The sequence below is a fragment of the Panthera tigris genome, chromosome B4, assembly GCF_018350195.1.
Source record: "Panthera tigris isolate Pti1 chromosome B4, P.tigris_Pti1_mat1.1, whole genome shotgun sequence".
Lineage (NCBI taxonomy): Eukaryota > Metazoa > Chordata > Mammalia > Carnivora > Felidae > Panthera > Panthera tigris.
The window spans coordinates 81,669,330-81,679,693 of record NC_056666.1 but is presented as its reverse complement, the minus strand read 5'-3'; the positions used below and the strand labels follow the sequence as shown (position 1 = coordinate 81,679,693).

Here is a 10,364-nt window from a genome sequence, read left to right as displayed (position 1 = left end):
ACTTAACCGACTGAGCCACCCAGGTGCCCCTAAATTTTCTGGATCTTAAGTAGTTTTATACAAGTTTACTTTGATATTTGTTGGGCCCTGTTAGTCATTGTGCCAGTCTGGAGGGATGCAATTATGAATACAGGGGATGCAATTATGAGTATGTAGAACCTTCATTTAAGGAAGCTATAAGTTGTGTAAATCACTAATTGAGTACTAGGCACATTAATTAAGTGCTAGGGTAGAGGTACCAGCACTGTTTTGAGGGAGAACTAAGAGAGAAATAATTTCTTCTGATTGGAGGAATGGAAAGACTTAATGATGGTGTTGGATTTTGAAGAAGATTATGACTCATATCTCAACAAAGGCAGGTAGGGGAGAGCAACTGTGCACAAAGGCTTGGCAGCATGGAAGAGATATGGTGAATTTGGTTTCAATTCTGTAGGGGCACTTTTCCTTAGCAAAACATCAGTGTTGATATAGGATGAAAATTTACACATAAACTGGCTAGTGTTTTTCAAAATGTGAGTCATGAAATCAATTTAGAAAGTTCTGGCCAGTAGGATGTTGGGTTTTTTTTTCTTCAAGGTTTTAAGTATTTTCTACATCAAGTATGGGCCTTGAACTTACAACGCCAAGATCAAGAGTCATATGCTCTACTGACTGAGCCAGCCAAGCACCCTACTAGTGGTGTTTCTAAGTGGAGTAGACTAGAAAATAGCAGAGACTGATGCTTAATAAGGATAAATATGTCTCATGATAATTTTGTTTCCAGTGTTGAGTGAGGATATAAAATGCATTCCTTGCCTTGGTTTGCAGAAAAATACATTTGAAAGCCACTGATAAAATCAATACCAAGGGGCTGGGGCATCACACATTCTCTCTCTGGTCTCTCTCTTTGGGATGGTTGGGGTAGAAGGTTATTAGTTTAATTATTTCCCCAATGGGCCCTTATAGCTTATGGCAAAGTAAATTAGCTCCTTGCTTTTTTTATACTCTTGAAGCTATATTACTATTTATTTGGCAATTCTTTCCCCTTTGCTGATGATTCCTCCTAATGTGTAAATAGCAAAGATTCTAGAGATCTGAAAGTGAGTTAATTTAGAATTGGCCATTTACCTTCATGGTCTCAGAGCCCTTATTTTATTTTATTTTATTTTATTTTACTTTATTTTTTATTTTATTTTATTTTACTTTATTTTATTTTATTTATTTTATTATTTCATTTCATTTTTATATATTTTTTTATTTTTTCTATCGTGTCATGTCATATCATATCATATCCTATCTTATCCTTTTATAGAAACAGAGTGCAAGTGGGGGAGAGGGGCAGAGGAAGAGAGAACGAGAATCCCAGGCAGGCTCCATGCTCAGCCCAGGGCAGGGACCCATCCCAGGATCCTGGGACCATGACCTGAGCCAAAATAAAAGAGTTTGTGGCTCAAGGGGCTGAGCCACCCAGACACTCCGTGTTAGTTTCTTTTTATCCACTAGGTGGTGCTGTGAGGGGCTGGTATTTGCAAGTTAGCCTGTCTCTAGACTCCAGCTTGTTTTGAAATTAGCGGATAGGGTTACTTAGTCAGAAAATCTTTTCTCTTCAAGTTCCCAGGCATTCCATCACAGGGCATATAGATTTCCCTTTCCTCTCCAACTATAACTTCCTTTTACAAATTGAGGAGGTTAGAGAATCTGGGATCAAGAAGGTAAAATTTTTTGTCAGTATTGCCATCTCTCAAAAGAGATCAGAAATGGTTTCCATTCTCCCCTAGAGATCAAAGAAGATGCTGAACTGCAGTGGAAAAAGGTGGAGGTTATACCCCAAAAAGAATAACTGGTTTATGGGGCAACAGAATTGGCTGAGAGGAGGGAAGGGAGGAGATACTAAAGGATATCTTCCTTGGGAAAGCAACAAATCGTAGAATCTGATTATATTCAGCAAACATTTTTCAAGAGCTTTCTATAGGCCAGGAGAACACGAAGTTGAGTAAGTTTAAGTACCTGGGGTGCCTCGGTGGCTCAGTCAGTTAAGCATCTGACTCTTGATTTCAGCTCAGGTGATGATCTCACAGTTTCATAAATTTGAGTCCCACATCCAGCTCTGCGCTGACCCTGCAGAGTCTGCTTGGGGTTCACCCCCCCCCCCCGCCCCTCCCCTCCTCATGCTCTTTCTCTGTCTCTCTCAAAATAAATAGATAAACTTTAAAAATTTTTATTAAAAAAAATTTTGGTACTTGCTTGGAGCGCCTCGGTTGCTTAGTCAGTTAAACAACCGACTTCGACTCAGGTCATGATCTCACAGCTCATGAATTCAAGCTCCGTGTGTTGGGCTCTGTGCTGACAGCTCAGAGCCTGGAAGGCAGTTATGCTCACCACTATACCACCAACGCTGCACAGCATACAGCTCAGAGCCTGAAGCCCGCTTTGGATTCTATGTCTCCCTCTCTCTCTGCCCCACCCCCTTACGCCCTGTCTCTCTTTCTCTCAAAAATAAACATTAAAAATTAAAAAAAAAAAATTTAGAACCTGCTTTCTAGAAGCTCAAGGAAAACAGGAAACACTCAACAATAATACAGTGTGATAAATAGGGGCATACACAGGGCTCTGTGGAAGCAGAGAAAGGACCCCTAAGTCAGTAGTGGTGGGGGGGCCAGGGAGATGGTGATCAGGGAAGGTTTCCTAGAAGAGATGACACCTAGGCTTTCATTCTGGAAGGATAACTAGGAGCCTTCCAATATCCTAGAAATCCACAAGTCTCCCCTGGTGACTTCATTTACTCCTATTATTTCAACAATTACCTCTGTGCTAATAACTCTCAATGTTTCCCTAGCCCTGTCATCTCCAAAACCTGCCCATCCAGTACCTCCTATTTGAATGTTATTGTTCAAATTCAACTTGTCTAAAACAAAGCACTGAAAGAGGATCAAGGCTTTTGATTTTTATGGTAATCATATAATTTTTATCCTTATTCAATATATGGGTGGATATCACTTCCTGTATGAATTACTGCAAAAGTATACTAGCTGGTCTCCAACTTAGATCTCTCTCTACCACCCATTTCTCCAGTCTGTCCTATACACTTAGATCTTCAACAAGATTTATCTTCCCAATGTTTATGGTATTGAAAATCAACCTTTAGGGGCGCCTGGGTGGCTCAGTCGGTTAAGCATCCGACTTCGGCTCAGGTCATGATCTCGAGGTCCGTGAGTTCAAGTCCCGCATCAGGCTCTGTGCTGATAGCTCAGAGCCTGGAGCCTGTTTCAGATTCTGTGTCTCCCTCTCTCTCTGACCTTCCCCAGTTCATGCTGTCTCTCCCTGTCTCAAAAATAAATAAATGTTAAAAAGAAATTAAAAAAAAAAAAGAAAGAAAAGAAAATCAACCTTTAGAGGTTCCCTTTGGTCTACCCAATGGAGACCAAGCTCCTTTATCTGATAGTCAAGTCAGTTGCCATGGTTTGAATGTGCCCCCCCACCCCGACACCCTATTCATGTTGAAATCCTAACCCCCAAAGGTGATAGTATTAATAAGTGGGGACTTTGAGAGGTGATTAGGATTTGATAGTGGAGCCCTCCTGAGCGGGATTAGTGCTTTTATTAAAGAGATCCCACAGAACTTCCTAGACTCTTCCACCACGTGAGGTTACAAGAAGTCTGTCACCTGAAGTAGGGTCTTCTCCTGGCCATGCTGGCACCCTGATCTTGGACTTCAGCCTCCAGAACTGTGAACAATAAATGTCTCTTGTTTATAAGTTACCCAGTCTGTGGTATTTTATTATAGCAGCCTGAATGGTTTAAGACAGCATTCTATGTTCTGGTCCTGAATGACTCTTTCTATTTTTATATTGTGTGATTCCCTAAAATGCCTTTTATAGCCAAACTCTTCTACTCAATGTTTATTTCCCAAATATAGCTTATGCTTTTCTACCTCAGTGTCTACGTTTATACTCTTCTCATATTTCTTGTCAAAATGCTATCTACGTTTGGAAGGGGAAGGTTTCCTAAAGATAACATCAAAGGCAGAAAACATACATGACATGATTTATATTTTAATATGTAAAGAGCTCTTGCAAATCAACAAGAAAAGACAACCACTGTAATAGAAAAAATGGCAAAATGCATGAAGAGACAATTTTAATTGGTGTGGTTGGATTAAAATCTACCACCATGCTGTTTTATATTTGTCTTATCTATTTTTGTTCCTGTTTTCCTGCTGATCTTTGAGTATTTTTGGTATTTCATTTATCTCCTCTTATTAACTATATATATATATATTTTTTTTCAATAGTTGCACTAAGGCTTACCATATGCATCTTTAACTTACCACAGACTACCTTCAAATATTATATGACTTCGTGTGTAATGTAAAAACTGTACAATAGTATACTTCCATTTTCCTTTCGCTCATCCTTTTTGTTATTGTTGTCATACATTTTACTTCTACATATATCCCACTGTATATTATTACTATTTTTGTCTTAAAGCATCAGTTATCTTCTTTTTAGATTTTATTTTATTATTTTTGTAAATGTTTATTTTTGAGAGAGAGACAGAGTGCAGACAGAGGAGGGGCAGAGAGAGAGGGAGACACAGAATCTGAAGCAGGCTCCAGGCTCTGAGTTGTTAGCATGTGGGTTTGAACTCACGAACCGTGAGATCATGACCTGAGCTGAAGTTGGAGGCTTAACCAACTGAGCCACCCAGCCACCCTTTTTAGATTTTATTTTTAATCTCTACACCAAATGCAGGGCTTGAACTCACAACCCTAAGATCAAGAGTTGCATGCTCTTAATGACTAAGCCAGCCAGGTACCCCAAAGAGTCAATTATCTTTTAAACAACTTTTTAATTTATTATTATAATTTTTTAATGTTTATTTATTGGGGCACCTGGGTGACTCAGTCGGTTGGGTGTCTGACTTTGGCTCAGGTCTTGATCTCGCAGTTCACAAGTTTGAGCCCTGCATCAGGCTCTGTGCTGACAGCTCAGAGCCTGGAGCCTGCTTCAGATTCTGTATCTCTCTCTCTGCCCCTCCCCTGCTCGTGCAATTTCTCTTTCCCTCTCTCTCTCTCTCTCTCAAAATAAATAAATTGTATTTATTAAAAGTTTATTTAGTTGTTTTGAGAGAGAGAGAGAGAGAGAGAGAGAGAGAGAGAGAATTCCAAGCAGTCTCCACATTGTCAGTGCAGAATTGACTTGGGGCACAAACCTACCAACCATAAGATCATGATCTGAGCCGAAACCAAGTGTCTGGACACTTAACTGACTGAATCACCCAGGTTCCCCTTAAAGAACTTTTTAAAAGTGTCTTTTAGGGGCGCCTGGGTGGCTCAGTCGGTTGAGTGTCCAACTTTGGCTCAGGTCATGATCTCACAGTCTGTGAGTTCGAGCCCCGCGTCGGGCTCTGGGCTGGTGGCTCAGAGCCTAGAGCCTGCTTCTGATTCTGTGTCTCCCTCTCTCTGCCCCTTCCCTGCTCATGCTGTGTCTCTCTCTGTCTCAAAAATAAATAAAAACATTAAGAAAAAAAATTTTTTTAATAAAAAGTGCCTTTTATATTTACCCACAAATTTACTATTTCCATTCCCTTTATTTGTGTTCATCTGAGTTTTCACTTGATATCATCTTTCTTCCATCTGAAGAACCTCCTGTAGTATTTCTTATAAGTGATAACTTTTTTCAGCTTTTATTTGTCTTAAAATGTCTTTTTTGTCTTCATTTTTACATCCACTGGAAATACTATTCTAGGCTGGCTTTTTTTTTTTTTTTTCATTTAGCACTTTAAGGGTGTTATTCCATTATCTTCTGTCTTGCACTGTTTCTGATGAGAAGTTAATGCTTATACTTAACCTTTGCTTCAGTCGATGCCATATATCTTTCTCTCTGTCTTCTTTTCAGATTTATTTTTTATCATCGGTGCTCAGCAATTTGGTTATGCTGTGTCTAGGTATAATTTTCTTTGTGTTTATCCTGCATGAGGTTCATCAGTTTATTTGGATCTGGGTGTTAATATTTTTTTCATGAAATCTGGTGAATTTTTTGCCACAATTTCTGCAAATATTCTTTCCTGCTCCCTTGTTTTCCAGTACTCTAGATTATGTGTGTGGTAGAATGCTTGATATCATCCAACTGGTCGCTGAGGCTTGCTTATTTCCCCTCCATCTTCCTTTTCTCTCTGTGCTTTAGTTTACGTTGTTCTTACTTCTGCATCTTCAAGTTCACTGACCTTTCCAACTTTATCATCTAATTTTCTCTAAAGGTCATACAATGGTATTTTTCATTTCTTTTTTATAGTCTCCATTTATTTCCTCATTGGATTTATGGTTTTCTTGGAATATTTGAACTTATATCAAGATGTTTTGAAGTCTTTACCTATTAATTGCATAATTTCTTTCATTTCTGGGTCTGTTTTTATTGTTTAAGTTTTCTCCCAGCTAGAGATCACATTTTCTTTTTTTCTTTTGCTTATTTATCTATTTGTTTATTTGGTGGTTGGAGGGAGTATGTTTATTAGATGCTGGACATTGTAAATGTTACATCATCGAATTTCTGGATTTTATTGTCTTTCTTTAAGCTTTGTTCTGGCAGGCAGCTAATTACTTTCATATCAGCTTGATTCATTTGAGGCAAGTTTTTAAACTTTGTGAAGGAAGGTCTAGAGTAACTTTACTCTTGGGCTAGTAGGAGTCTACTCCTAAGACAGCTTTTTTAAGGTATCTAATGAATGCTCCGAATATTTGACGCAGTCTCTCCAGTCTGACTGGTTGGAACTCTAATTTCTTCCATTCCTGTGTGAACTCCAGTAATTATTCACTTTATAATTCCCCAGCAGTTGTTCTTTACCTGGTAGTTGATTTTTGGTCAGTTTCAAGAAGTCTCCTCTGTCACGCTATGCATATGTAGCCTGCTATTCAGCCAAAGACACTGGACCACTATGCAAATTTGTGGAGCTCTTTCTTTGCATACCTCTCTTCTCTCTAGGACTTTCTCATAGAATCTGCCTCCTCAGCCTCCCCAAAATCTAATCTCTGTCTCCTCAGCTCAACAAAACCCCTGTACTCTTGTTGGGTTTCCCATCCCTGTGCTATAGTGTGAAGAGTATTTATGGGCAGGTAGTTGGGATAATTGGAAGGTGCACACAATTTTTCTTTCCTTTTCCCTCAGGGATTACAACCCTATGCTGCCTTTGCCCAATATCTTAAAACAATTGTTTCATATATTTTGGGCAGTTTTCTAGGTGTGTGTGTGTGTGTGTGTGTGTGTGTGTGTGTGATGGGAGGACTAGTCTGATACCAGTTACTTTGTCATAGTCAGAAATAAGATAACTCAATTTTCACTTGGTATAGAATTATAGGTTGACATTTTTTTCTTTCAGTACTTCAAAGACGTCATTCAATTTTCTTCTGAATTATATTGTCATCTTTGTGCCCCTATATGCAGTGTGTCTTTATCAGAAATGAAAAGTAAAACAACCAGATACAATTTACTCTTACGTTATTAAAAAAAAAAATCTCAGCGTGGTTATCAGGGAAATGGGTATACTCATATTTCTGGTGGTGTAAATTGTTGAAGTGTTCTTGTGGAGACAGTTTGAACCTAAGATACTAATCATCTAACATATTATTCCTGTAGAGGCTCCCGGTTGTCTCAGTCGGTTAAGCCTATAGGGGCACCTTGGGTGGCTCATTCGGTTAAGCATCACACTGTTGGTTTTGGCTCAGACGATGATCTCAGGGTTAGTGAGATCAAGCCCTGCCTCCAGCTCTGCCTGCTTGAGATTCTTTCTCTCTGCCTCTATCCCTCTGCCCTGCTCTCATGTGCTGTCTCTCATTCTCTCTCTCTCAGATAAATAAATAAATATAAAAATAATAATATAATAAAAAATGCAAAATATTTTCTAGGCATATAAGAGAATAGAGAAGAGGTTTTTTTTTTCTTAAAGTTTATTTATTTAGAGAGAGACAGAGAGAGAGAGAGAACGAGTGGAAGGGAGTAGAGAGAGAGGGAGAGAGAAAATCCCAAGCAGGCTCCGTGTAACCGAGAGATAATGACCTGAGACAAAATCAAGAGTTGGACGCTTAACCATCTGAGCCACCCAGGTGCCCTGGAGAGCTTTTTAATTTAAAAGAAATCAGAGTCCACTCCCAAACATCTGGGATTCAAAGTGTCGCACCAGGACCCCCAAACTAAGCCCTCCAACCCCAATAAACCGCACCCCCACCCCATCTTATTTGCTGTGGACATTGGAGAGGAGCAAATTGGTTGAACTGTCCTAGAATTGTTTGCAGATGTTGTACTCAAAACTGCAGAAAAATTTTGAATATTGCATACAGAAGAAAAAGGGATTAGACATACTACTGGGAAACCTCTCCATTTCAAAGGGTGCCCTTTCCATCAAATTATTAAGACATTTATGATTCAGGGTGGAGACTTCTCATATCGAAAAGGGGCAGGTAGAGAAAGTATTGATGGTAAAAAATGTGAAGATGAAAATTTCTATTATTGAGCATGACAAATGTGGGCTACAATACAAATGGTTCTCAGTTCTTAATCACAATGGTTTGCACTCCTCATTTGGATGGGAAACATGTGGTGTTTGGCACAAGTAATTAAAGGAATGGGTATGGCAAGGATATTGGAAAATGTAGAAGTGAAAGGTGAAAACCTTGCCAAATTATGCATTATTGCAGAATACAGAGAACTGAAGGAAGGGGATGATATTCCCAAAAGATGGTTCTGGTGACAGTCGTCCAGATTTCCCTGAGGATGCAGATATATAGATTTAAAAGATGCAGATAAAATTTTACTAATAACAGAAGTCTTAAAAAAAATTGGAAATATATTTTTTCAAATCCAGAAGTGGGAGATGGCTATTAAAAATGTACAAAAGTGTTTTTTTAATGTTTATTTATTTATTTTGAGAGAGAGCAAGCAGAGGAAGGACAGATAGGGAGGGAGAGAGAGAGAGAGAGAGAGAGAGAGAGAGAGAATCCCAAGCAGGCTCTGCGCTGACAGCACGTGGGGCTTGATCCCATGAACTGTGAGATCATGACCTGAGGTGAAATCAAGAGTCGGTCGCTCAACCAACTGAACCACCCAGGCGCCCCCAAAAATATACAAAAGTTTTAAGATATATGGAAGGTTCAAACGCTGTTATTGAGAAAACGGACAGATAGAAGCTGCAACCTATAGCTTTAAGCTGCATGCTGAATATTGGTGCTAATAAACTGAAGATGCCAAATTGGCAGGGAGCAATTGACAGCTGTTTGGAGGCTCTTGAAATAGACCCATTAAATACCAAAGCATTGTACTGTGAGCTCAAGGATGGCAAGGATTAAAGGAATATGATCAAGCATGGGCTGATCTTAAGAAAGCTCAGGAGACAGCACTGGAAGATACAACTATCTAGACAGAATTGTTGAAAGTTAAACAAAAGATAAAGGCACAGAAAGATGGAGAGAAGGCAGCGTATGCAAAAATGTTTGCCTAATAAAGGTTTCAGTTATTTCAGTTTTACTTAAATATTATGCATTGATTGTATAAAGGCAATAAGAAAATTTAAAGGTTATTGTCTGTAATATATGAGATATATATATATATATATATATATATATATATATATAACATATGACCCCTGATGTGTCTCCTTTGATACTTCAGTTTCCCATTGTTTACAGTTTAGGAATACTGAAAATGTTCTTTTTTTTTTTAATGTTTGTTTATTTTTGAGAGAGAGAGAGACAGAGTGTGAGTGGGGGAGGGGCAGAGAGAAGGAGACACAGAATCTGAAGCAGGCTCCGGGCTCTGAACTGTCAGTCAGAGCCTGACTCGGGGCTTGATATCACAATGATATCACTTGACCTGAGCTCAAGTCGGATGGTTAACCGACTGAGCCACCCAAGTGCCTCCAAAAATAGTTCACTCTTAATAAAACAGTGTTACAGGGCCTGGGTGGCTCAGCCAGTTAAGTGTCTGACTTTGGCTCAGGTCATGATCTCACCATTTGTGAGTTTGAGCTCCATGTGGGGCTCTGTGTTGACAGCTCACAGCCTGGAGCCTGCTTCGGATTCTGTGTGTCTCCCTCTATCTCTGCCCCTCTCCAGCTTGCACTCACTGTCTCTCTCTCTCTTTCAAAAATAAATATTTAAAAACAAATTTTTTTAAAAAAGTGTTACAATGACAACAACAAGACAAAAAAACCAAAGCACAAATAAAAAACCCAAACCAACAGAAAAAGAAATCATGCTGATTACACTTATATAAATTCAATAATAAGTAAGACCAATTATTACTGTTAGAAGTTAGGATGGTGGAAAGGGGCTCAGTCAGTTAAATGTCCGACTCTTGGTTTTGGCTCATGTCATGATCTCAAGGTTTGTGAGTTCA

General features: G+C 39.1%; 1 pseudogene; it reads left to right on the top strand.

Moving 5' to 3' along the window:
* Nucleotides 1-309: 309 nt before the first annotated feature.
* LOC102972936 lies at nt 310-9,468 on the top strand (annotated as a pseudogene).
* Nucleotides 9,469-10,364: the final 896 nt, after the last annotated feature.